Source organism: Silene latifolia, chromosome 9 (assembly GCF_048544455.1).
Source record: "Silene latifolia isolate original U9 population chromosome 9, ASM4854445v1, whole genome shotgun sequence".
Classification (NCBI taxonomy): Eukaryota; Viridiplantae; Streptophyta; class Magnoliopsida; order Caryophyllales; family Caryophyllaceae; genus Silene; species Silene latifolia.
The window spans coordinates 82254368-82262385 of NC_133534.1; the positions used below are offsets into that span (position 1 = coordinate 82254368).

Below are 8018 nucleotides of genomic sequence, written 5' to 3' on the forward strand. Positions count from 1 at the left end.
TGAGGAGAACCCAACACAAAATACCACACAAAATCAACCCACAATGCCTAAGTTTTCATCACATTCCGTACCTACCGAGGAGAACCTACCCAATGGTACTCCCACACCACAACATTTGACTGGAAATTTTATTGCCAAATCCGCCTTTATCCAATTAGTCGAAAGGAGCCAATTTGAGGGGATGCCTAGTGAAGACCCTCATTCTCATATGGAAACCTTTTGTGACTATTGTGATGCGATTTCTCAAACCGGTGTAACTCAAGACCAAATTCGATGGGTCTTATTTCTTTTTTCTCTAATTGGCACCGCGAAACAATGGTTGAAGGGCCTTGATAAGGCCACTCTCGGAATTGATTCTTGGAAGAAGTTGTCTCTAGCTTTCTACAAAAAATTCTACCCACCGGAAAAGACTAACATGCTAAGAGCTCAAATTACAGGTTTTAAGCAAAGGGATGAAGAATCTTTGTATGAAGCTTGGGAGCGGTTCAAGGGAATTTGTCGCTCATGTCCTCACCATGGACTTAGCGAGTGGTTCTTGGTACAACAATTTTGGAACGGTCTATATGAAGATTCAAGGAACATTCTCAACATGGGATCAAATGGAATGTTCACCGAAGTTGATGACAATCAAACATGGAACAAAATTGAGGAAATGGCGGTCCATAACTCACAATATAGTAGACCTCGCAAGGCTACTAGAGGAGGAAAGCATGAAGTGGACTCCGTTACTCAATTGGGTGCTCAACTTAGTGCTCACATTGACACACTCAATTTGAAGTTTGAAAAAGCTATGGCTAGACTTGAAGAAGCCTCAAAATCACCAAAGCATCATGTTAATGCCATGACGGCATCCTCATCAATCCCAAGTGGGATATGTGAGAATTGTGGAACTTTTGGACATGACCAAAGTGAATGTAGGGGAACAAATGAACAAGTGAATGCTTTCCAAGCATACAAGAGTGGTACCCCTTATTCCAACTATTACAATGAAATCACAAAATTCCATCCAAATCTCTCATACAAAAGCCAAAATGTTCAAAACCCTCAAACAACATACACCCCACCTCCCATGATAAACCAAAATCAAAGACCCTTTTACAACCAAAACCAAGGTTACCAAAATCAAAATCCATACAATCACCAAAATGACCAAGGTTTTGATGTTCAAAAAGCAGTCCTCCAAATGCAAAAGAATCAACAAGAATTTTTCACTCAAATGCAAAAAGATAGTCAAGCAAAGGAAACCACCATCAACAACATTCTAGCTCACACCAAGATGTTGGAAACCCAATTGACTCAACTAGCATCTTCAAGCTCACAAAGACAAAAGGGGCAATTACCACCTCAAAGTAATCCCCCAAGACATGAAACGGTTAGTGCCATTCACTTGAGAAGTGGTACAAGGTATGAAGCACCGAAGAAGCAAGTTGAGGATGAGGTTGTGGAAGCTAGTGATAAGGAAGAAATTGTGCAAAACTCCAAAGATGGAGAATCATCAAATGAAGAAATTTCAAAGAAAAATGAAGACAAGGTCAAGGAGTAGGAGCCCATTGTGATTAGACTTCCTTTTCCAAGTCGTCAAGCCAAGCCCAAATTTGATGACCAACATGGAAAGTTTATGGAAATTGTGAAGAATTTGGAAGTATCAATTCCTTTCACGGAATTAATCAATCACGTGCCGGCCTATGCGAAATACATGAAAGACATCCTCACAAAGAAGAAGTCGATCCGGAAGCTTGAGACTATCGCCTTCACTAAGGTGAGTAGTGCAATACTTCAAGGGAGTTCACCTCCAAGCTCAAGGATCCGGGAAGCTTCTCAATACCGTGTACCATTGGCGACACCACGATCAACAAAGCCTTATGTGATCTAGGGGCTAGTGTGAGTGTTATGCCGTACTCTGTGAGTAAAAGGTTGGGGATGGGAGAGCTTAAATGCACCAATATCACACTCCAAATGGCCGATAGGTCGATAAGACACCATTAGGGATATGGGAAGATGTCCCCGTACGAATTGGCAAGTTCTTGATCCCGGTGGACTTTGTCATTGTTGATATGGAGGAAGACTCCAACATTCCAATCATTCTAGGAAGACCCTTCTTACACACCGCGGGTGCGGTGATTGATGTAAAACATGGTGAGCTCACTCTAGAAGTGGGATATGAGAGCATAACTTTTAATCTTGACAAGACTATGAGAGCTCCCCGTTTACATGAACCGTGTTTTATGATCGATCATTATTGTCGGAAGGATGAAAGGAAGGAGTCGGAACTCCAATGGAAGAAGAAAATTGAAGATGCTCCATTCAAAGAGCAAGTGAATTGTGACAAAGAGAGCTTGCAAAGCTCATCAAAATCAAGCAAAGAAGAAGAGGATGGCCTTATTGGCCAAGAAAAGGAAATGGGAGAGTTGTCTCCACCAAATCAAGAGATTTTCAATGATCAACTTAATGAAGTTTGTGGTCTTTGGGACGACGAATTTGAAGGGATTTTTAATCCCTACAATTTTAATGCCATCGATCAAGACCGACAACAAGGACCAAGGTCTATTGAAGACCTCTATCATGACAATGAACAACCGTTTGATTACTTTTTCAAGGTGTTGAGCAACATCAACAACACCTTGAACATGCCCCCTTGACATCTCATCAAGAATGAGAGTTTGGTGAAGTCCTCCCTAAACCACCATTTGTAAATATTTCTAACTCCCTAACTTGCATTTCAATTCTTATATTGCATTTTTTGTCATTTTTGGATTTTTATACTTTGATCAAGATAATTATCATGTTTGAGAGAAGTGAGGGAGGGACTAATAATTTCAATTAATGTGTAGTGCTTTAGCTTAGTGTGGGGATGGCAATTGCCTAGGCTATCCATGCCTTAGTAGTGCCCCCACAATGAAGAACACGAGATATGAAGAAGAATGGAAAAATGACAAGGGGTATGCAAAGTACACGGATGGAACTGAATCCGGGTAAAAAGGGGTCGAATCCGAGCGGATTCAGGAGAATCCGCCCGTCTTCAGACAATCCGGGCATATTGGGTAGAAGACGCCCGTCCACCATGAGCTGAATTTTTGAAATTTCTGACTGTCAACGAATCCGGGCGTCCTGCATTCGAATCCGCCCGTCTTCAAAAATCCGCCCATCCTGAAAGGAAGACGCCCGTCTTCTTGGCTGAGAAAAACAAGAAAAATCCCTGTAAAGGAATCCGCCCGTCTTCTGTAGAAGACGCCCGTCCCGTGTTTGCAAATCCGAGCGTCTTCACTGAAAGACGCCCGTCATTAGACGAGTTTTTCCGAATCCAGAACAGGCGAAATCCGGGCGTCCCGAGCAAAAACCGCCCGTCTTGCCCCTGCATTTCAAATTTTTCGGGTTTTATAAACCCCCTCCCACATTCATTTCTTCATTCCTTCATTCATAACACTACTCATAACTCGAAAACCCTCAATCTCTCCATCACAAAAACAAGATTCCTCAACAACATTCACCAAAATCAAATCAAAACATCCTTTTAACAACAAATCAATCACTCCTCTTTCAACAAAAATCAAAACCATGCACAAACTCTTCAACCTTTGAGTCGATTTTTGAATTCATAAAGGCAAAGCCTTTCATCTTTAAATCGATTTGGGTACACTAGAAATTGAAGATTTTCACCATTTTCTTGGTTTATTCATCAATGGCAAGGACTAAGGGAGCAACAAAAGCACCAAAGGCAAAGGCACCAAAGGCAAAGACACTCTCATCAAGACAAAAGAGTCTTCAAGCAAAGAAAGCATTGGCTGTGGTGGTAGCTAGCCCAAACTTGGAAGTGCAACAACAACAACCTCCCATGGAAGTAACAACATCCTCTACTCCGGAAATTGCTCAACTTTCGAATTATCCGGAGGTAATTTTCATTTCCAAATCCCATAGGGACACTTTTGCCAAGTTTGCTAGGAAATCATTTCTATCCACCAAGTTTATTTGTGAAGATACATTAGATAAGTTGGGTGTCCTTGAGCAAACTAGACCCTTCTTCAAAGCCATGGGGTTGGAGAAATTGTTTGAATCAAAAGAATTGACATACCCCTCCCTTACCTTAGAATTTTTGAGTTCTTTGAAAGTTAACAAGGTTGAGACCATGGAGACAATCGAGTTTCGTCTAGCTAATGTTAGTAGGCGCATCTCCTTTGAGGAAATGGGTAAAGCTTTGGGTCTTAGTGATTCTCCGAGTTATTTTAATAATGTTGGCAAGTATGACCCCGACCCTCTTTGGGAGGCGATTTCCGGAAGGAAATTTGAGGACTTTCATGCTAGTCGCGCTCTATTAGTCCACCATCCGGGCATTAGAGTGTGGCACAAGGTCATAGGGAACACCATCATTGCAAGAAAAGACACCAACCATTTCACCAAACTCGATTTTGTTCTTCTTGAGTCGGCTTTGAACATTGGAAGGGAATTCACCAAGCCTTTCAACTCTCTAAGGCTCTTGGTGGATAGATGGCTAAATATTGATTGTGGGAAGAAAGGCACCACCGTTATTGTGAATGGAGGCCTAGTCACTATCCTAGCTAAATACTTTAATCCAAACCCTCTTGACACCAAGTATGGATGGCTCACTAGTGAGGCTAGATCCTTCACTTTGCCTTCAAAGATTTGTCGATTAAGTGTCCACCGGCCCAACTATCTACTTCCCCTTTCAAAAGAGGCCGAGTACATTATCCGACAACAAAAGGGTGAAATTGAAAAGCCCTCCTTTTCCATTGTCACATCACCCTACCCTTTCGAGTACCAAGAGTTCAAGCCCGATGGCGTTGAAGCAAGAAATGATTATTTGACTTTTCTCATGCAAGAGATGCACAAGCAAGCTTTCGAGGATCGGAAAAATGCTTACTTAGCCCAATATCCACCCCTCCTTCATTTAACTAGGCAAGGACTACTTGACCCTTCATGTCCTTTGCCTAGTTGGGCGGATAGGGAAGTCTTCTTTCCGAGTGCATCTAGGGTTGTTCCGGGTGATAATGAGGTTGTTGGTAATGAAGAGGTTTATGATAACATTGATGAAGAAGCTAGAGAAGAAGGAGAAGAGGATGATGAGCAAGGTGAAGAAGAAAGTGAAGAAGAAAGTGGTGATGAGACCACTTCTAATGAGGAAGGTGATGATAATGATGATATGATGGAAGATTAGCAAGCTTTAGAGGCTCCTACCCTCCTGAGGTTTGTCTATTTCTCTCTTTGTTCTATTTATTAATCTTGATCATTGTTGGAGTAGTCCTAGCACCATTGAGGACTAACACCTCGGCCCCATTGAGGTGTTCTCATTTTATTATTTCTACCTTTCAAAATCCAAAATGACAAAATTAGTTTCATGCATTGCATAGTGTGTGCATGAACTACACCCAACCTTAGGACATTAGCAATAATGTCTAGATCGGTTTGGGGAAGTTAATGCATACACAACGGGAGGTAATCTAAATTATCCTCTCTGTCATAAACAAAAACCATGCATCATGTAGTGTAGATTAGTGTAGCTTGCATTTATTGTAGAAATCATGCATCATGTTTGCATAATTTCCCATCATTTTGGCCATTGAGGACAATGCCCATATTAGTGTGGGGATGGGGAATTCTAACTTAACTTTTATTCAAAAATCCAAAAAAATTTAAAAATTTCGAAAAACCATAAAAATTTGAAAATTGAAAAACCCAAAAACATGTTTATTTCCTTTTTAGTGTAGTCTTGTATATATTATTGTATATATGTGTTTGTTCTATCCATGTTCACATTGATTGACTACGCCACATCCGAGACATGAGGATATTGAAGACCGCATGGTATGATCTTTGAAATCTCCTTTTCTCCTCTTTATGTTAATGACTATGTGGCTTTATTTTGATTGATGCGGTATAACAATGCGAACTTAGGACTTGCATTTAATTTATATGTCATATTAGTTGATAGAATCACTTGCATTAGGATGTATATAATAGTTGCATCATGGCATATAGTGGCATTTTGATGAAATATTTTGAAAAGTGCCTAATTGAGAACTTTGACAAGAGCAACTAAGCAATTACAAATACTTTTTCAACTTTAGACTTTGCCTACTAGAATGGTTGTAAAACACCCTAGGTTGTGTTATACAAGTGTCTTTTGACCCATGACCCAAAGCCTAGTCAAGGGTTTGCATGTGAGTCACCTATTCCAACCCCGTGATGCGATGTGGACTTGGTTAACTTGTCTAGGTGACCTTGATTGACCTTGTGGTAAGGCAACCCAAAAATACTTTTCTATCAATAAGTTTGAAATGCTCATTTCGAAAATTTTGTTATGTGGAAGTAATTTATTGCTAAGGAAACCTCAAATGTTATGAAATGTTGAAATGTTGAGAAATTTAGTTGTTTTGATGGAGGCGTACCACTTCGATGTGCTTTGGAGAGGGATCCATTCAATTGGGCCCCCACACGGTTGTGAATTCAACCGCCCAGAGATAGAGTGACTATCATCCCGAAAAGCTATTGTCTAGAGGTTAACCGGTTGCCTAATAAGCGATTGGCGAAAGCAAAGGACACTAGCCCGGAAGGGACAAACCCCATCTTAAATTTTTGAAATGTGAAAGTTAAATAAGGTCAAATTTTGAATACTAATCATATCCACCCTTTGTTTATAACGATTTCAGCATTTCATTCCCAAAAAGCCTTTTGTCAAGCCACTTTGTTGAGCTTGGGACGATCCATGACCTTCACTTTTGTAGAGAATTCGAGACTTGTCATGTCATATGCTACTAGCATCATAGGGATCATCATTCCACCACCATCCGATCGCTCTTGACGAAAGCATTTGGGAATTGAGGACGAAAGTAGTCTAGTTTAACACCATTTGGAGGTGATTTAGTGCCATCCTCTTAGCCTTAGTAATTTGTTGAACTAGTATTTGTGAAGGATTATATGCTCTTAAATTTGTTCTCTCTTAGTTGCCTCCGCCACTTGATGAGGAAGTGGCTATTCCTTTTGTAGATGCATCAATTATTTGATAGTTTAAATAATGGTCCTAGTCTTTGTCACCTCTTTACTCGGGACGAGCAAAGGTTCGGTTTGGGGATATTTGATGTGACCATAATTAGCGCATATTTAGCCCCCGAATTAGCCTTGTTCCCATGCTTTTTAGTGTATATTTGGGTCATTTATTGTCTTTAGTTCTTTGTTTTGCATATTCTTTGAGATTTTGATCCCTTGGCAGGAAAGGAGTGCAAATCTTGCATTTTCATGGCAAAACGAGACTAAATTGATTGAATTCAATGACCAAGCATCAAGGAGAGACAAGATTAGAAGGCCTTTGTACATATTATAATAGTTGAGCAACGTTGAGGAAGGATCCTTGCATCCCCAAGGAAATCCCCAAGGATTTTATGAAGGAAAGGAAGAAAAGAAGCTGTCCAGCAACCCGTGCGGATTGACTGGAAGACGCCCATCCTCCACAGCACAATCCGTGCGTCTTCCTTCAAAGACGCCCGGGCAGTAAGCCCAGAAGACGCCCGGATTCCCTTGAAGACGCCCGGGCAGAGGCTCCTGAATCCGCCCGTCCCGTGTCTAAGACGCACGGATTCTAGTCCAGCACAAATCTGTTTCTTCAAGCTTCAAAGAAAGAAGCCCTTCCTTCGAAAAATACCGGCGTCTCCCTGCTCAATCTAAAAAGTGTAATTACTAGTTTAGCCCTTAGTTAACCCTAATGCATCCACCTAATTTCCCCTATAAATACCCCATTAGTCTAATTAGAAGAGCATGTTCTTCTTATCAATTATTAGAGTAGTTAATATCAATCAAATCTCTCTTTAGTATTGTAATCAACAATTAATCAAGTATTAATACAAGTTTTTTTTCCTTAATCTCTCTTTTGTTCATCCTTTATTTTGGGAAATTGAAGATTATTTGGGTTATTATTGGGAGATTGACAACCTCTCAATCAAGCATCAAGTACTTCTTTTATTCTTTGCTTTATTATTGGAATCATTAGTAGGTATAATTCTCTTAATCCC

At 40.5% G+C, this 8018-nt stretch overlaps 1 non-coding gene across 1 annotated transcript; it reads right to left on the bottom strand.

Annotated features, from left to right (window-relative positions):
- Positions 1-415: 415 nt before the first annotated feature.
- On the bottom strand, positions 416-522 carry LOC141604383 (small nucleolar RNA R71). Its single transcript, XR_012526085.1, has one exon. It is a non-coding gene; the product is annotated as a small nucleolar RNA R71 (small nucleolar RNA).
- Between the last annotated feature and the right edge of the window lie 7496 nt (positions 523-8018).